General features: G+C 37.8%; 2 non-coding genes across 2 annotated transcripts; one reads left to right on the top strand and one right to left on the bottom strand.

Moving 5' to 3' along the window:
- The first annotated feature begins 8,797 nt into the window (after positions 1-8,797).
- LOC121207883 (small nucleolar RNA R71) lies at positions 8,798-8,904 on the top strand. Its single transcript, XR_005902991.1, has one exon. It is a non-coding gene; the product is annotated as a small nucleolar RNA R71 (small nucleolar RNA).
- A 9,801-nt stretch (positions 8,905-18,705) lies between these two features.
- On the bottom strand, positions 18,706-18,811 carry LOC121208398 (small nucleolar RNA R71). The gene has a single exon (XR_005903418.1). It is a non-coding gene; the product is annotated as a small nucleolar RNA R71 (small nucleolar RNA).
- Between the last annotated feature and the right edge of the window lie 2,311 nt (positions 18,812-21,122).

The raw sequence follows: 21,122 nt of genomic DNA, 5'->3' as shown, positions 1-21,122 counted from the left end.
GCAAAATCCTTAACTCATAATTAAAATAAATTCTTCTTAACTTATAATTCTCATCAATAATATCTCAAATTAATCCATAAGCAATCATACATTGAGAATTCAACTAGAAGAGCATCAAGGTTTCAAACATTCCAAGTTGAGCATTTTATCGTGAAAACATAGGTGTCTCCCCTCATCTCAGTGGTTACCTTTGATTCAAAATATCACAGAGTTTAATATCCTCACTAAGGATTCACTCAAATCACTCGAGGTGTTTAGTGACAACAAGTTAAGCACTCAATAGTCAATATGAAAAGTTATTACCATAGGCTTGCATGAAAATCAAGTCTCCACCACTATAAATTAAGATGAAACATCAATCAAAAGGTTTTTAAAGGGTTGTAACATGGCTTTGGTTAGGGGGTGTGGTCACAAGTTAAAAGAAAATGTTAGAATCGAGATTGAATTGAAAAATCACCTAACTAGAAAAATAACTAGTCATCACTAGAATACATGTGAGCTTCTTCTCAAAATATGGAATTGAACACTTAAGCTCAAAAACAATGAATGTAACATTCCGAAATAGGGCCTAAACGGAATAGTGGTTGCGAAACCACAAATCTGAGGTAGAAAAAAATTTATTTTATTATTATTTTGAGGTTCATGGTATGATTACATGATTGTGCGAAAATTTCGTGATAAAATTCTATGCATAAAGTGCTTAAGTTGAGGTTAGGGACTAAATCGAATAATTTGCAAAACTTGCATTCTAGAAGTTTTTAGTATGAAATTATTTTGGAATATAAATTAGGAGATCTTAAATGGTAATTTGACCAATTTTAAGTTCATGGACAAAATTAGGACATGGAAGGAATTTTTGAAAGTTTAGTAAGGAGGGGTATTTTGGTCATTTGGTTATTAACATTAATAAAAAGGTAAAAAGATGATAAAATTGTATCATCTTCTTCAAGTTACCAGCGGAACCTTACCTCTCTCCATAGCTGGGGTTTCTTCAACTTTCAAGCTTTATAGTAAGTGATTCCAAGCCCCGTTTTTAATGATCTTTACGTTTTTTAAGTCCCGGTAGCTCGATAAAGCTTATGCTAGCAATAATTTAAGTTAGGAATCAAATTTGGAAAAATACCCATAGGTTAAATTTGTGTATTTTGATGTTTTATGATGGAATATGAGGCTTTAAATTATGTTAGACAACTTGTGCTACTTGGTTTTAAGTGAAAACGAGTAAAAAGGCTTAATCGGTAAAAATACCTAATAGTCATAAGTACATGTTAGTGTGTGAATTTGATGTTGTCATAGAAGGGAAAAATGATCAGTATGTCATAAAACATAAGAAAATAGGATGAAGTTTAATTTACGAGCCTTGGGGCAAAAGTGCAAATATGTGAAAGTTTAGGGGCAAAAATGTGATTTTGCCAAAGTTTGAGTAAAGGGTTGTTTTGATAAATGTTGATATTAAATAAGCCAAATTTGCTATTATAGATCAAGAAGAGCGAAATTCGGGAGTAGATCGGGGAAAAGAAAAAGTAAAGGACTAAATTGTAAACTTTAGTCACATTTTGTATCGAGGTAAGTTTACAGTAAATAAATGCAATATTCTTTTATTTTACATTATTATTGTCAATTTCCAGCATTTATATATTTATGTTATGAAAATATTTAAAGTCGAATTTAAGGTGAAGTGATAGAGGAAAAGTGTTAGAAAGCCCCGGTTGAACCCTAGGAATGTTAGGATATTAGGGTTGACAGGACAGAACAGAAATGAGCCATGTAAGTCCATATTAGAATATGGCTTTGGGGACAGGATTGAGCCATGTAAGTCCATATTATATATGGCATTGGAGACAGGAATAATTCATGTAAGTCCATGTCAAAGACATGGCATTGGCAGGGTATTGATAGACAGGAATGACCCTAGTATCCTTAGTATTTCGAGTGGTTCAACGGGTCAGAATACGAGTTAAATTACAGTGAATTAACAGCAAAGGAAAAGTAGATTATATTTATGAAAAAGGAAAGGTCAGGTAAGAAAGAAGGTAAGGGAATAAAGAAGAAGATAGAAATTGAGAAGTAAAGAAATTTATGATGTTAGATGATATTATGCATAATTATCCATTATGTTGAATGTTGTGATTTATTTGCTTGTAAGCTTACTAAGCCTAGTGCTTAATCTCTTTATTTTCTTCTTCTTATAGTACTTATCTAGCCACTCGGGGATCGAAGGAAACGTCGGAGGCCGGTCACACTATCAAAGAAATAACTCGGTATAATTAGACATTTTGTTTTGTGTATGGCATGTATAGAAACTTAGCTACTTTTGGTATAATATGAACAATGAATGATGTGTAAATACTTGCTAGTGATTAGCTAATAAAAATGGCTGATGATATGCATGTTTATTAATATGTATGATTGAATGGTGATTATCACATGAAAATTATGAAAAATGTGAAAGTAACCTAAAAACAGATTCAAGTAACAGAAATGACGTAACTTTGAAAAATCACTAAAAATTGTAGAAAAATAGTTTGAAGATGAATAATATATTAAATTAAAGCTTATTATGTCTATTTTTTTATGGAATAAGAAAAACAGGTAAAGGTATTATATTATATGATATATCTGAGTTTTAGTGAAACAGGGTCAGAGCAATTTCTGGATCCCCTGTTTCAACTTTGGAAATTCACCATAAATTGTAAAAAACTAATTAGAAGGTTTACTTTATATGGTTATAATCCTTGTTGAGTCTAGTTTTAAGAGAAATAAACGGATTAGTGATATGAATTTTGTACAGGAAGAAACATGGTTCGTAGCAAGAAGAGGTTAGTGCAGTCGAGTTTTGAAACAAGGGAAACTTTTACTAATAAACTGTACTAATTGGCCAAGTCAAAAATCTATGAAAAAAATTAGTGGATAGATATATGAGTCTAGTTTCAGGAAAAATTTACGGATCTTAATTTTGAGTTTTGGAACTCAAGATATGAATTTTTAGGCGACTACGACGCAGAATGGCAGCACATTCCGAAAAGCTTAAATAAACAATTTAAAACTATTTAAGTGATAGATTAAGTTTAGTAATGCGTCGTGCTTGATTCTGGCAACAGTCTCGGGTAAGGAGTGTTACAATGAATTACTACTAATAAATGTATGTATTGTAATTTTTTTTGGAACAAGTCAAATAACATAGGTTAATTATCAAAAATAAAACATAGCTAAGTAATTTATTCAAATCAAATCTCAACAAAAATAGGGATCAACTTGATTGAGGGGATTTCAACAATAATAGGTTATAGGTTAATATTGAGGGTAAATCAACGAATGGTTTGTTAGGCTCAAAGGGGTTCACTAAGGGTTAATTATGAAGGTAGGCTTTTGTGGAGTGAGTGGGTTAAACCTATGTGCCTTTATCATCTCGACATATCAAATCACATGGTGTGGTCTTGACATGCATAATCAAGCAAGTTCTAGAATAACAAATCAATACTGACACAGTCATAATAAAAGTGAGCATGAAAGAAATAAAATATGCTCTAAAGACTCAAGATCTCACAAAAAATTATGGCTTTTTGATGTTAAACCTGTGAATTTCAACTCAAGGTAATACCTAAACTTGGGGAAACAACCTAAAAAATTTTTAAAACTCAAAAATCAACTTATCATGCTTGATTCTCTAATTCCTTGAAGTTTAAACCATCAATGCATGAATGCCTATGTTTTAATTCAAGACATATCAATAAAAATCATAAATTAATCAAAATTCATTCTAATAATGATATGAGAAGATTATTTGAGAGTAAGACAAAATTTAGGGCTTGTTTCTGGTAATGATATAAATATCTCCCCCCCCACACTTGAGTTATACAGTGTCCTCAATGTAAAAAGATATATAATAATGATATAAAGATAATATCAGAAGAGAGAGGGAGAGAAGTGAAACTTCCTGAATGTTGAATGGGACCTTTTAATTGGAGTTATGGAGAATAATCGGCCAAGGCAATGATAAGATTGGAGGAGGATACTCCGGTGGTGGTAGAGGTTGGGTTCCACAACCACAGTGTCCAGCAAAGAGGTTATCATGGTGGTCGGGCAGGAGAACCTTTGCTAGTGGAGTTTCAAGTTCCTAAGTGATGATGAGCTTTGGAGCTCTTTATAAATGTGATAAAATTAATAACTCTTTAGGAAATATAGAGAAGCATAATTACTCGTAATGAAGTGCCCGAAACTATAAATTGTTCAAGAAAAATTATAAAACCTAAAAATGAAATAATAATAAAGGAAAATAAAATAAAAAGTACTTAAAGAAGATAAATAAAGATAAAAGTGAAAATAAAAATAAAAATAAAAAATAAAAAGTCTTTAAACATCGTTATCGCCGGATGGTTCGTGAGGTGGTGGTGGCGATGAGATGTGTAGGTGCTGACAAATCTGATGTAAAGTAGCATTAATGTGATAAAAGTGCTGAAAGCGATGCAGCTCAAATCGAGTAGGGTACTTAGAGATGTCAGAGTATGAAGCTGCCGCATCAACTGGACGATGGATAGGTGGTGGCTGAGATGGTGGGTCCTCATGACGTGGAGGGACATCATCAATAATGTCCTCTGGGTCCTCCTCTTCGGTGGACTGGACAAGGTGGTACTGAGGAGGGTCGGTTCCACATCTTCGCTCGATCATCCTCATATGTAACATACTCGAGATGCCCTTGGGGACATCTGATCGATGAGAGTGAGGGAGGATGATTGTACTGCTATGTTGAGGAACCCGAAGTACCGTGCCAGTCGAGTCACATAGGGGCCAATGGAGATGACTCCTTTCCTATGCCGCTCCGTTTGATGGTGAATGGCGAGGGCAATGAAATAGGCAAGGTCGAAGATGTGCCCATTTGCCATACTCCATAAAAAGTAAGCGTCATGAGTGTTGACGACGCTGGTGCTCTCTCGCGGCCCTGTCAGAGTGTGGGCCAAGATGGCGTGTAAGTACCTCAAGGATGGGGCGAGGGTCGATGCCTTAGAGCGGCTGGGGTTATAGGTGGCCGAAGTAGGAACGAGGGCCCTCTAGCACTTTGAAGGAGTGTAGTGGATGTGGCGATGGAGGGTATCGAGTTCGTTGTCGTCCATGAACTCTCCGTGTATAGCCCCAGAGCAATTCTAAACTCGGGTACGCTCAACTAGCAAACCAAACCGAGGCAGAATTGGACCGTTCCGGGATCATCAAACTCTGTCATAACTACTTGAAGATGGAAGGTCGAGCAGAGTTCGAGTGTGAGCTCAAGGTATGTCGGCTCGATGATTTCGAAAAAGAGCCCCTATAGGTCAGTCGTCAGAGGGTCTCGGACCGCATCAGCCAGTTGGATTTGTTCAAGTGCGGCCCAGTTAATGCAGCAGTCCGCACCTAGGGGTTGGGCCCGAAGTATCTGAAAAATTCCTCCTGGGGCCCCAAGGGAAACTGGAGAAAGGGGTGGCGCACTTCAGCTGATGTGCTTGCCAATGTGGCTCTGGGTCTCTTCCATTTTTTTGAAGCGGGGACGGCAGTCTTCTTGCCACGTGAAGTTGACATGGTATACCTGCAGGAAAACTAGTATTATAGCCTAATGAATAAAAAAGATAGAAAATCCTAAAAAACACGGAAAAGGGATTAACATGTATTAAACTAACAAGTACAAACTGAACTACTAACACTACCAATATTCAACCAATAGCAATCAAATTCAACTATAGAAATTGTATGGAAGATAGTAAAGTGATAGCATGACTAAATTAAAAATGAACTAGATGAAAGTAGCTAAGCATGGTTTAAAAAATAAAACAAAGTAAATGAACCAATTCCTATGATAACCAATTAGTAGTAAAATGCATATAATATGCTAAAAAAATTAAGATTATTATGAGAGTAAGCATAAAAAGAGACTAAAATAGAAGAGAAAACTGTTAGTGGAAAATTGGTGGCTGGAGGGGAAATGGCGCAGTGGTGGTGCTGTGTTTAGGGACAGCCACGGGTGTGGTAGTGAGGTCGTGTGACTCATGCAAGGATGGGAAGAGGGGGAAAGGGAAAGAGAGGGGAGAAAAATGAAGGAGAAAGGAAAGCTAGGGTGGCCGGTCGGCGGTGAGGGAGAGGTTACGGCGGCTAGGGTTTAGAGTTTTTAGGGAAAAAGATGATGAATAGTGAGGGGTTTGTATAGATATTGGGGCACACGGCGGTGGGGCACGCCCGTGTGCCTTAATTTTAACCCGTGTGTATCATGATTTTCAAATTTGGGCTCATCTGAAATTCGGCCCACGCCCGTGTTTGTTGGGCGTGTTGATGCACACGGCCGTGTCGCACAGCCTTATTCTGCTTCGTTCGCTTTTCCCACGCCTGTGTATGTATGTACACACCTGTGTTGTTTTGTCAGTCTTGACCACGGGTAGTGAGCACGGGTGTGTCGCACGCCCGTGTTGTTTTCTCAGTTTCAACCATGGCTTCTAGACATGGGCGTGTCGTACGCCTGTGTTATTTTGACAGATTCACCCACGACAATGTCGCATGGCCGTGGCAACTAATCGACTCTCATGTTGGGGAGAAATTTTTGCCCTGTTGTCCCACGGTTGTATCGCACGGCCGTGTTGCCTTCCGTGGTGTGGGCACTGCCTAAGGCACACCGGTGTGCCTGGCCGTGTGGTTCTGGAAAACCTATGTTCAGTGTCTTAGGTAGTGAATTAAATGTCAAAAACTAAAATTTAACGAAGTTAACACCGTTAGTGCTCGAGTTGCCTCCCGAGAAGCACTTATTTATAGTCTAAGCTCGACTTACCTCTCTGTTGCATTGTCATGGTGGTGCGAGGAGCTTACACTCCTCATCCCTGCTATCAATTTTATCAAAATAAGGTTTTAGACGAGTACTATTTACCTTAAATGTACCAAATTTGGGATGAATTACCTCGACTGTGCCGTATGGGAAAATGCTAAGTATCGTAAGAGGGATATCTCCATTAAGTTTAGAGGTGGCAATCTGAGGGTCTGCTACATCTAATAGTACTTTTGTCTTCAACCTTAAGTTGATTTGGTGAAATATTGAGCTCGTTATGGCGTGGTTTTGGTCTATCGTGTGCTCTTGATTTTTGTGTCCACCATTCATCTAGTTCCTCGACCTGTAGCCTTCATTCTTCATAGATGGGTCCTTTGTCATTACTCTAACATGGCTCAGGCGTGTTCTTTGAACGTGTTTCCTGCAAAGAAGGTTTCACCACATGATCAGTATTAGTAGCACAATTTATACAATCACCCTCGATATTTGATGTGTTACTTGAATTACGAGCTTTAAGAGTGATTGATTCCTCACCCACACGAAGTGTGAGTTCACCTGTACCAACATCAATTATAGTTCTAGTAGTTGCTAAAAAGGGCCTTCCTAAAATTAGAGGCACGTCACTATCCTTCTCTATGTCTAGAACAACAAAATCAACTGGGAATATGAATTTGTCAATTTTAATGAGTACATCTTCAATAATACCCCTAGGAAATCTGATTGTTTTATTTGCTAACTGAATGCTCATCCTAGTTTGTTTGGGTTTCCTAAGACCTAGTTGTTTAAACATTTTATAAGGCATGACATTGATACTAGCCCCTAAATCAACCAAAGCATTATTAACATCTAAGCTACCAATTACACAAGGAATCGTAAAACTCCCTAGGTCTTTTAATTTGTTGGCAAGATTATTCTGTAGTATGGCTAAGCAAACTGCATTTTTGGCTGAGCAAACTGCATTTAACTCCACATGCGATGCCTCATCCAACTTCCGCTTATTTGTTAAAAGCTCCTTTAAGAATTTGGCTGCGCTTGGCATCTGCGAAAGAGCTTCAATAAACGGTAAGTTAATATGTAATTTTTTAATAATTTAAGGAATTTACCGAATTGTTCATTTGTGCGGTCTTTCCTTGTCGCATTGGGTATGGCACATGAGGTTTGTACTCTTTACTTACCGGTGTTTGTTTACTATGGTCTACCTCACCTTTTCTTTTACTTACCACAATTCCTTGCCTCGGTTCCGGTTCTGGTTCGACTAACCCTTCCTCATTTTGAATGGTAATTGCATTGAGCTGTTCCCTTGGGTTAGATTCAATGTTACTCAGCAAGCTACCTTGTGGTCATTCAGAAATCAATTTGGCGAGTTGGCCTGTTTTAGTTTCGAGCCATTAGGTTGACGCTTGTTGATTCTTAAGTGTTGTTTCGGTGCTCTGAAAGTGAGTTTTTGACACCGAGATAAACTTTGTTAGCATCTCCTCAAGGCTCGGTTTTTTTTCCTGTTAGTAAGGTGGTTGTTGAAAACCCGGAGGATGTTTTGGCCTTTGATTCCCTTGACCACCCCATGAGAAGTTGGGATGGTTCCCCCAACCTACATTATATGTGTTACTATATGGGTTATTTTGAGATCTAGAATTATTATTACCCATATATTGAACTTGTTCCTCCTTGGTGCTAGGGTTGAAGTGCTGATATTCTATGTATGCTCCTCCTCCATTTGAATCGTACCTCATCACTGGATGTACCTGAGTAGCACCACACAAACCGTCAATCTTTTTATTTAAAAGTTTTACCTGGTTAGATAGCATAGTAGCCGCATCGAGGTTGAAAACACCGGTTGCTTTCGTCGGCTTTGTTCTCATGACTTGCCACTGATAGTTATTTAGTGACATCTCTTCAATAAATTCGTAAGCCACTTTAGGTGTTTTGTTATTGATAGTTCCACCAACAGCTGCGTTGATAAGTTGCCTTGTTAAAGGGTTCATGCCGTTGTGAAACGTTTGAACCTGCAGCCATAAAGGTAACCCATGGTGAGGGCACCTTCTCAATAGGTCCTTGTATCTCTCTCATGCATCATAGAGTGTCTTTAGATTCATCTGCACAAAAGAAGAGATATCATTCCTCAATTTAGCCGTTTTAGTAGACGGAAAATATTTAGGTAGAAATTTTTCGGTCATTTGTTCCCAAGTAGTGATTGACTCTCATGGTAATGAGTTCAACCACTATTTTGCTTTGTTCATCAATGAAAAGGGAAACAACAGAAGGCAAATGGAATCATCAGAAACGCCATTAATTTTAAAAGTGTCGCAAAACTCTAGGAAATTCACCAAATGAGCGTTTGGGTCCTCGTCCTGCAAACCATCAAACAGAACAAACTGTTGGATCATTTGAATTGTGTTAGGTTTCAGTTCAAAATTATTTTTAGCGACAGCAGGCCTAACAATACTTGACTCAGTTCCTGTTAAAGTAGGTTTAGCATAATCATACATAGTGTGTGGAGCAGGATTCTGATTTACTGGGTTAACAGCTATCGCAGGAGGTAGTGGGTTTTCCTGATTTTCAGCCATCTCCTCGGTTGTGGTGGAAATATCATCCTCTTGCTCTTCCTCTGTGTATTTTAGGCTTCGCCTTATTTCTCTTCGGTTTCTGCGAGCTGTGCGATCGATCTCATTGTCAAAAAGTAATGGTCTTGACGAGTTTCTTCTAGTCATGCACTATGAAAACCTGCCAGAAGCGAATAAACGAAAAATTAGAAAAGAAAATAAAATTTTAAATTGCAATAAAAGTAAAATGGCTAAAGTAATAAAAATCGAGTGTTCCTAATATCTTAGTTCCCCGGCAACGACGCCAAAAACTTGATCCCGATATGATGTGATATATGCTACGTACAATAAGTTTTATAATTTATAATGGATAACTCTTGAAAACTAACTATCACGACGAAGGCAAGCGCACCTGTCGAACAGTAGTATAGCTTTAGCAAGACCAGATTGTCGAATACCAAATAAACAAAAAGTACTAGCATTAACTTTCTTTTTATTATCTGGCCTAAAAAATTAAAGGTTTTGTTTATCTAAACTAATTACTAAACTAAGAATACATAAAAAGAAAATTGGGAAAAGCTTTTGAGAAAACTCTGAATCGGACGATTTATTCATTTGACTTGACCCATAGAAATCCCTAATTTATATTACTATCTCTCTCGAGACTAACAATGTCTAACCCTAGGTTGATTAACTGAAATCTCTTTCTAATTAAATCCCTGGTATTGCATTAACTCGATCTATGGATTCCCTTATTAGGTTTCACCCTAATCCGGAAAAATCTTGTCACCCTATCTCTAGGCGTAAAATCAACTCCGCTTAATTATGTTAGATCTACTCTTAGACAGGGACTTTTGCTTCTTTGAATAAGCACATCAAAACTTGAATCAATATCCTGAAATATTAAAACAAGAATAATTCATAATTAAGAACAAGTCAAATATTTATCATACAATTCAGATAATAATAACAAGATTCGTCTGAGGTTTCATTCCCCTTAGGTATTTAGGGGATTTAGTTCATATTTATAAAAGAAAACATCTCAAAAGAATAAAGATAACAAAACCATAAAGAAAACCCAAAAATCCTCAAAGAAATTGAAGGGAGATCTTCAGTCTTGATGATGAATCCAGCTTCTGAGATGGATCAATTGGCTTTCCTTGAGTAATTCCTTGCCTCCTACTCCATGTGTGTCCTCAATCTGCCTTCTGGGGTGTTTAAATAGGCTTTAGAATGCCTAAAAGCCCTCCAAAGTGGCCTTTTTCGAATAGGACTGAACTTGGGCTCGACAAGGACATGCCCGTGTGCGATTTCTCCAATCCATGTTTAAGACTGTTAAATAGACACGGGCGTGTGGTCTACCCATGTAAGTTGTGCTCAATTCTACTACACAGACATGGGCGTGTGATCTACCCGTGTGAAGAAGTCCAGGTCGTGTTGATTTCTCACATTGGCCAATTTTCTCCGTTTTCGGCCCGTTTCTCACTATTTTTTGCTTTCCTATGCTCATCTAAGTATAAAACATGAAATTAAAGGATTAGGAGCATCGAATTCACCAAAAATAAGTATAAATCATCCAAAAATGTGCTACGCATGGGGTAAAAATATGTATAAATAATGGTTTATCAATTGGTTGACATTGATGTGGTTCACTAATTCTTGAATTAGGGATCCAAATCACTTAAACTCACAAAATGGCTCCATTTTACCTCTCAGTTTCCATTTAACTAAGTTAGACAAATTAATCCAGATTATCTTTCAATCTCACCTATTAACATGGGACTAATGAATTAGTGGCCAACACGATCTCTCGATCTCACTTGCCTAAATGTTCCTTTAGGGTTGTCAAAACTAAGTTTTTAAGTTCATTCAAATTAATCTAATTTATTACAATTTAGTCATTTATCCAAAAAGCAACTCACCATATCTCCATCAATCGACTACCTTGAAGGCATAGCTACTTATGCTAGAAATAAAACTAACAACCATGAAAATGAAAAGCAAAGAAGCCATTAAAGAAAAACTTGAGAAAAATATAAAAGTTAAGATTTTTATGAAAGAAAACTTAAAAGACATGTAAAGAGAAACATTCAACAAAAAAATCTAAAGTGATAAACATAAAAGGAATAAATTTTAACAAATGCAAAGTAAAAGAAATTGAAATTCATAAACTATATCTGAAAATGTCTTACAACCAAGGTACAAGGACTAAAGTTGTAAATAAACCTAACCTACAGTGATAACTAACTTAACTAACACTAAGAACAACTAAAACAAGAAGAAAATTTGTTGGGAAATGTAAAATCTACAGCTAAGGAAATGAAAATAAGAAACACTAGAAAAAGAGGAAGAGAAACTAAAAGAAAACCTAAGGAAAACTAAGCCTAAACTAAGGTAATGTGGCCTTTCTTTCTCTCTCAACCAAATTTTGGCTGATATAATAGCTATTCTAACCCAATTTGTGTACCCAAAATACCATTGAATGGGCCATCAATGAGTGGTGCTTCGGGTGGAAAATGACTATCCTTTTATCTAATTTTGTCCCTTCACGATATTGGTAATGCTATACCAAGGAAGAAGATATCGCAATATCTCAGACAGTTTCGAACTTAGAGGTCTTCTTGGAGGGTGGATATCATGATACCCAAAGTGGATATCGGATACCACTAAAGGGTGATCTCCAATCTTGAGTCTGTTGGAGGTATTGATAAACCGTAATTTATACATATTTGTATCCCATGCTTAGCACAATTTATGGATGATTTTTCCTTAGATTTGGTGAATTCGATGCTCCTAATGCCTTAATTTCATGTTTTATACTTAGGTAAGTGTAGGAGAGTGAAAAGAACGAGAAACGGGCCAAAAACGGAGAAAATGGGCTAACGTACAAAATCAACACGGGCTGGACTTCCTAACACGGGCAGACCACACGCCCGTGCCTATTTAACAGGCTTAACCACGGCCTGAAGTAATCGCACACGGGCGTGTCACACAGGCGTGTCCCTGTCGAGCCCAAGCAGAGTCCTATTCGAAAAAGTCCACTTTTGAAAGCTCTTAGGCATTCCAAAGCCTATAAATACACCTTAGAAGAGGAGAAGAGGGGGGACACACAGGAGGAAGCTAGGAATTGCTCAAGGAAAGCCGATCGATCCATCTCAGAAGTCGGATTCACCATCAAGACTGAAGATCTCCCTTCAAATTCCCTTAGGAGTTTTGGGTTTTCTTATTTTTTGTTAATTTTATTCTTTTGAGATGTTTTCTTTCATTAGTATGAACTAAAACCCCTAAATACCTAAGAGGAATGAAACCTAGGACGAATCTTATTATTATCTGAATTGTATGATAAATATTTGACTTGTTCTTAATTATGTGTTCTTAATTCTTGTTTTGATATTCCAGGATATTGATTTAAGTTAAGCTCTTATTCTGTCTAAGAGTAAATTTGTCATAATTAAGCAGAGTTGATTGAGCGCCTAGAGATAGGATGACAAGATTTTGCCGGATTAGGGTGAAACCTAATAAGGGGATCCATAGATCGAGTTAATGCAACCCTAGGGCGTTAATTAGAAAGAGATTTCAATTATTCAACGTAGGGTTAGACGTTGTTAGTCTCGAGAGAGATAATAATATAACTTAGAGATCTCTACGGAACAAGTTGAATGAATAAATTGTCCAATTCAGAGTCAAATAACAAGTGAAGTCTAGGTGGATTTTTCCTTAGGTATTGTCTTAATCAATCGAGTTTTCCAAAATGTATTTTCCCCAAATTTCTTTTCTGTGATTTTTTAGTTTAATTAATTAGTTAAATAAACAAAACCCTTTTTATTTTTTAGGCTAGATAATAAAAAGAAAGTTGATACTAGTACTTTTAGTTCCTTTGGGTTCGATAATCTGGTCTTGCTAAAGCTATACTACTGTTCGATAGGTACACTTTCCTTCATCGTGATAATAGTTAGTTTCAAGAACGATTCATTATAAATATTTAAAACCTGTCACGAATATCACGTACCAAGTTTTTGGCGCCGTTACCGAGGAACTAGGATATTAGGAAAACTCGATTTTTATTACATTAGCCATTTACTTTATTCGTAATTTAAGTTTTTATTTTATTTTCATTTGTAATTCTTCATTTCTTTTCTTCTGACAGGTTTTTCTAGTTTATGATCAGAAGAAACCCGTCAAGACCACTACTTTTTGACGGTGAGATCGACCGCACAGTTCGCAGGAACCGGAGAGAAATAAGGAGAAACCTAAGATACACAGAGGACGAGCAAGAGGACGATACTTCAACCACAACCGAGGATATGGCTGAAAACTAAGAAAATCCGCTACCTCCTGCGATTGCTGCTGATCTAGTAAATCAAAATCTTGCTCCACGCACTATGTATGATTGTGCTAAACCTAATTTAACAAGAAGTGAGTCAAGTATAGTTAGACCTGCTATTGCTGCAAATAATTTTGAACTGAAACCTAACACAATTCAAATGATACAACAGTTTGTTCAGTTTGATGGTTTGCAAGACGAGGATCCCAATGCTCACTTGGCAAATTTCCTAGAATTCTGCGATACCTTTAAATTTAATGGCATTTCTGATGACGCCATCCGCCTTCGGTTGTTTCCCTTTTCATTAAGAAATAAGGCTAAACAATGGTTGAACTTGTTACCACGAGGGTTAATCACTACTTGAGAACAAATGACTGAAAAGTTTTTATTAAAATATTTTTCGCCGGCTAAAATAGCTAAATTACGTAATGATATCTCTTCTTTTGTGCAGATGGATTTAGAAACACTACGATGCATGCAGAGATACAAAGACCTATTGAGAAGGTGCCCTCACCATGGGTTAGCACTTTGGCTACAGGTTCAAACGTTTCATAATGGCCTGAATCCTTCGACTCGGCAGATGATTGATGCAGCTGCTGGAGCAACCATCAATAATAAGACACCTGAAGATGCTTATGAATTTATAGAGGAGATGTCACTGAATAACTATCAGTGGCAAGTCATGAGGACAAAGCCAACGAAAACAGCCGGCGTTTATAACATCGATTCAGTCACCATGCTCTCTAATCAGGTAGAACTCTTGGATAAGAAAATTGATGGTTTTCTTAGTTCTTCACAGGTTCACCCAATGATGAGGTGCGATTCAAATGGTGGAGGAGCATGCACAGAATATCAACCCTTCAACCCTATCATCGAGGAGGAATAAGTCCAGTATATGGGTAACAATAACTCTAGACCCCAAAATAACCCATATAGTAACACTTATAATGCAGGTTGGAGGAACCATCCCAATTTCTCATGGGACGGTCAAGGAAATCAAAGGCCACAACATCCTCCGGGTTTTCAACAACCACCTTACCAGCAAGAAAAGAAGCCGAACCTTAAGGAGATGTTAACAAAATTTATCTCAGTGTCAGAAACTCATTTTTAGAATATCGAGACAACACTCAAAAATCAAGAAGCATCAATCCAGGGGCTTGAAACTCAGATTGGACAGCTCGCCAAATTGATTTCTGAATGACCACAAGGTAGCCTGCCAAGCAACATTGAATCTAACCCAAGAGAGCAACTCAACGCGATTGCCCTTCAAGATGAGGAAGGGCTAGTTGCAGAACCAAGGCCAGAAACGTGGTAAGCAAAGGTAAGGATGAGGTAGGCCACAATGAGCGAAAGCCAGTAATTACAAAATATAAACCTTGTGTGCCATACCCCAAGGCGACAAGGAAAGACCGCTTAGACGAACAATTTGGTAAATTCCTTAAACTTTTAAAGAAACTACATATTAACTTACCGTTTATTGAAGCCCTTTCACAGATGCCCAACGCAGTCAAGTTTTTCAAGGAGCTTCTAGAAAATAAATGGAAGTTAGATGAAGCATCGCATGTGGAGCTGAACACTGTCTACTCAGCCATTCTACAGACTAAGCTGCCCAACAAACTAAAAGATCCAGGGAGTTTTACAATTCCTTATTTAATTGGTAGCTTAGATGTTAATAATGCGTTAGCTGATTTAGGGGCTAGTGTCAATTTTATGCCTTATAAGTTGTTTAAGCAACTAGGTCTAGGGAAACCCAAACAAACTAGGATGAGCATTAAATTGGCTGATAAAACCATTAGATTTCCTAGGGGTATTATTGAAGATGTTCTTGTTAAGATCGATAAATTTATATACCTAGTAGACTTTGTTGTTCTAGACATGGAAGAGGATAGTAACGCACCCTTAATTTTAGGAAGGCCCTTTTTAGCAACCGCCAGAAAAATTATTGATGTTGGCACAGGTGAACTCACATTTCGTGTGGGAGATGAAACATTCACCCTTCAAGCCCGTAATTCGAATAACACATCAAAAATCGAAGGTGACTGTACAAATCATTCGGCTAAAACTAACCGTATAGTGCAACCTTCTTTGTAGGAAACAGGTCCGAAAAACATACATAAGCCAAGCAACAACAAAGAACCCGTCCATAAAGAACGAAGGTTACAAGTTGAGGAGCTAGATGAATGGCGGACACATAAACTGAGAAAACACGATAAACTAAAACCACACCATGATGAGCCTAATTCTTCCAAAAATCAACTTCAAGTTGGAGACAAAGTTCTACTAGATGTAGCAGATCCTCAAATCGCCACTTCTGAACCGAATGAAGAAACCCCTCTTACAGTAACTAGCATTTTTCCATACGGTACGGTCGAGGTAAATCACCCCAAATTTGGCACGTTCGAGGTAAATAGTACTCGTCTTAAACCTTATGTTGATAAAAATTATAGTAGGGATGAGGAGTGTAAACTTCTCGATCCACCAGGATCACTCACCAGAGAGGTAAGTCGAGCTTAGACTATAAATAAGCGCTTCTCGGGAGGCACCCCGTGCACTAACGGTGCTAACTTCTTTAAATTTTAGTCTTTAACATTTAATTCACTAACTAAGTCACTGAACACAAGATTTTCAGAACCACACGGCCAGACACACGGGCATGTCGTAGGCCGTGCACATACCAAGGGATGCAACACAGCCGTGCGATACGGCCGTGTGAAAACAGGGCAAAATTTTTTTCCCCAACACGGGATACGATAAGTAGCCATAGTCGTGCAACATGGTTGTGGGCGAAACTGATAAAACAAAACAGGGGTGCAATACGTCCGTGTTTTGAAACCATGGGTAAACCTGTCAATTTAACATGGGCATGCGCCTGCATACACGGGTGTGGGAGAAGCGAACGGAGATCGACACGGCTGTGTGATAAACGCCAAATTATACATGTCTACACCCCAAATACTTAGCATATTTATGGATGTTTATTACTAGATTTGTAGATTTTGGTGCTCTTAATATGATTATTTCAAGTTTTGTACTCAAGAGAGCACCAAGAGTCGAAAGGAGCCAAAAATGAGCTAAAAAGGGACAAAACGGACAAAATTGAAAAGATAACACAGCCTAAGCCTTGCCACATGGGCATCTCACACGCCCGTGGCCTTCGAGGGTGTCGGCCAAGGTTTTCACGATTCACACAGCCTGGCCATTGAGCTCACACGGCTGTGTGCAATTCAACAAATCGAACACGGCCTGGTAATCACGTCACTTGGCCGTGGCACACTGGCGTGTCCCTTTTTCAAAAGTTATATTTTACACGAGAAAGGGTACTTAGGGAGGAAGAAAGCCAATCCAAAGCCTATATAAACACCATAAGTATGACCTAGAAGGGGGCTGCTCTTTCTAGAACTTTTTTGGAATACAGTACCACACGCCGGGAATTACTTGAAGAAAGCTAGAAGATCCATCTCAAAAGCCAAAGCTACTCCAAGACTGAATATCTCTCTTAGAATTCCTTCAGGGGTTTTAGAGTTTTCTTCATGTTTTGTTATTTTTATACTTTTTAGATGTACTCTTATTTTATTATGAACTAAACCCCTTAGATACCTAAGGGGGATAAAACCTATGATGGATCTTGTTATTATTATCTGAACTGTATGATAAATACTTGTTTTGTTCTTAATTATGTGTTCTTAATTCTTGAGTTAATATTCTGGGTATTAATTCATGATTTGATGTGCTTATGTAGAAAAGGAATAGACCCTGCCTAAGAGTAGATTTGGCATAATTAAGTGGAGTTGATCAAACGCCTAGAAATAGGGTTATGAGATTTTACCGAATTAGGGTGAAACCTAATAAAGGGATCCATAGATCGAGTTAATGCAACCTTAGAGTGTTAATTAGAGAAAAGTCTCGGTTATTCAATCTAGGGATTAGACATTATTAGTCTTGAATAGGAATAATAACTTAGGGATCTCTACGGAACAAGTCAAGTGAATAAATTCTCCGGTTCAGAGTCAGATAACAAGTGAAATCTAGGTGGATTCCTCCTTGGGTGTCGTCTTTATCAATTGCTTTTCTTCAAGTCTTTTTCCTAAATTTTCTCTTTGCTTTAATTAATTCAGTTAATTAGTTTAGATAATTAGTTTAATAAACAAACCCTTTTATTCCTAGGCTAGATAATAAAAAGATAGTTATTACTAGTACTTTTGGTTCCCTTGGGTAGATATCCCGGTCTTGCCATTACTATACTATTGTTTGATAGGTGCGCTTGCCTTTTCGTCGTGATAATAGTTAGTCTAGGTTTGATCTTCATTATAAATATTTATTACTTGTTACGAATCACGCAATCAAGTATCTGGTGTCGTTGCCGGGGAACTGAAATATTAGGAACACTAAATTTTTATTACTTTAGCCATTTATTTTTCTTGCAATTTTATTTTATTTTATTTTATTATTTATTAATTTACTTTTTCTCTTTTGGCAGGTTTTTATAGTTTATGACTAGAAGAAACCCGTTACGACCATTACTCTTTGACGAAAAAATCGATCGCACAATTCGTAAAAGTCAAAAAGAAATAAGACATAGTTTATGATACACGAAGAACGAGCGAGAAGACGATACTCAAACCCCAACCGAAGAGCTGGCCGAAAATCCAGGCGATCAGCTGCCTCCTGCAATTGCAGCTAATCAAAATCCTACTCCACGTACTATGTATGATTATGCTAAACCTTCTTTAACAGGAACTGAGTCTAGTATAGTTAGACCTGCTATTGCTGCGAATAATTTCGAACTAAAACCTAACACAATTTAGATGATACAGTAGTTTTTTCAATTTGATGGTTTGTAGGATGAGGATCCCAACGCGCACTTGGCGAATTTTCTTGAATTTTGCAATACATTCAAAATCAATGGGTTTTCTGATGATGCCATTCGTCTTCGGTTATTTCCCTTTTCACTGAGAAACAAAGCTAAACAGTGGTTGCACTCATTACCACGAGGGTCTATCACTACTTGGAACAAATGACCGAGAAGTTTTTACTAATATACTTTTCGCCGGCTAAAACAGCTAAATTGCATAATGATATCTCTTTTTTTGTGCAGATGGATTTAGAAACACTTTACGATGCATGAGAGAGATACAAGGACTTACTGAGAAGGTGCCCTCACTATGGGTTACCGCTTTGACTGCAAGTTCAAACGTTCTACAATGGTGTGAATCCATCGACAAGACAAATGATTGACGCAGCTGCTGGCGGAACCATCAACAATAAAACACCAGAAGATGCCTATGAATTTATAGAGGAGATGTCACTGAATAACTATCAGTGGCAAGTTATGAGGACAAAGCCAACGAAAACAGCCGGCGTCTATAACATTGATTCAGTCACCATGCTCTCTAATCAGGTAGAACTTCTCAATAAAAAGATTGATAGTTTTCTTGGTTCTACACAGGTACATCTAGTAATGAGGTGTGACTCAAGCGGAGGAGGTGTGCATACAGAATACCAATCCTTTAATCCTACAACTGAAGAGGAACAAGTCAACTATATGGGTAACAATAACTTTAGATCTCAAAATAACCCATACAGTAATACTTATAATGCAGGTTGGAGGAACCACCCAAATTTCTCCTGGGGTGGTCAAGGGAATTAAAAGCCACAAATCCTCAAGGTTTTCAACAGCCACCTTATCAACAAGAGAAGAAATCGAACCTTGAAGATATGCTTTCTAAATTCATCTTGGTGTCAAAAAACCATTTCCAAAATACTGAGACAGCACTTAAGAATCAACAAGTATCGATACAAGGGCTTGAAACTTAGATAGGCCAGCTATCCAAACTAATCTCCGAATGACCACAAGGGAGCCTACCAAGTAATACTGAACCTAATCCGAGGGAACTCCTCAATGCAATTAGCACTCAAGATAAGGAAGGATTCATTGCACCTGAACCAGAATTACAGTAAGACAACACGATGAACAAAAGACGAGAAGAGGTAAACAATAATGATCCCAAACCTCGTGTGCCATATCCTAAAGCAATGACGAAAGACATAACAGAAGAGCAATTCGATAAGTTTGTCAAACTCTTAAAGAAATTACATATTAACTTACCACTTATTGAAGTTCTTTCGTAGATGCCCAACTCAACAAAATTCTTAGAGGAGCTTCTGAGCAATAAAAGGAAATTAGATGCTACATCGCATGTGGAACTCAATGCAGTCTGCTCAGCTATTTTAAAGAATGAACTACCTAACAAATTGAAAGATCCAGGGAGTTTTACAATTCCTTGTTTAATTGGTAGTCTATCTGTGAATAATGCTTTAGCTGATCTAGGGGCAAGTATAAATGTTATGCCATATAAAATGTTTAAATGACTAGGTCTCGGTAAACCCAAACAGATTAAGATGAGCATACAATTGGTTGACAAAACAGTCAGATTTCCTAAGGGTATTATTGAAGACGTTCTCGTTAAAATTGATAAATTTATTTACCCAGTAGACTTCGTTGTCTTAGATATGGATGAGGATAACGAGGTACCTTTAATTTTAGGACGACCATTTTTAGCAACTGCTAGAACCATTATTAATGTAGGCACAGGAGAGCTAACACTTCGTGTAGGTGATGATGCAGTAACACTCCAAGCACGCTACTCAGTCAAAACCTCTAAGACTCAAGATAATGCTATAAAAAATTTCGATGATAAAACTAATATTCAATCGTCCTTGCAAAAACTTCCTCGAACAAAGACAATAGAGACAGTGCGCTACTATCATGAAGAGAAGAAAGACGTCCATGAAGAACAAAGACTACGGATAGAGGAGCTAGACGAATGGCGAGAACACAAACCGAGAACACATAATAAACCGAAACTACGCAAACACAAGCCCGATACCTCTCCTAATCAACTTTAGGTCGGCGATACAGTCTTACTAGATGTCGTTGATCCTCGCATTGTCACTACCACACCAAATGAGGAAATTCTTCTTACGGTACTTAGTATCTTTCCATTCGGTACAGTGGAGGTGAGTCATCCCAAGTTTGGCACGTTTAAGGTGAACAACACCCATTTAAAACCTTATTTTAAAATTGACAACAAGAAAGAGGAGCATGAACTCCTCGAACCACCATGATCATTCAACGGAGAGGTAAGTCGAGCTTAGACTATAAATAAGCGCTTCTCGGGAGGCAACCTGAGCACTAACATATTTTGATTTCTTTATTTTTATTTTCTAACACTTTGGATCCTTAACTTAATCTTTGAATTGTAAAGTTTTTTCAGCACACACGGCCAGGCACACGGGCGTGCCTATAGCCGTGGCCAAACAGGGGAAGCGACACGGCCTTCGATATGACTGTGTTGAAGCAGGACATGATTTCCCCAAAACACAAGGTGCGATAAATCCCCACGGTCGTGCGACATGGCTGTGGGTGAACTTGATAGGACCACACGGGCATGGGAATGAAAACCCAATGGCGTGCCAGGGA

Source organism: Gossypium hirsutum, chromosome A01 (assembly GCF_007990345.1).
Source record: "Gossypium hirsutum isolate 1008001.06 chromosome A01, Gossypium_hirsutum_v2.1, whole genome shotgun sequence".
NCBI lineage: Eukaryota > Viridiplantae > Streptophyta > Magnoliopsida > Malvales > Malvaceae > Gossypium > Gossypium hirsutum.
Note: the sequence above shows the minus strand (reverse complement) of the source record. Positions and strands in the feature narration are given on the sequence as shown.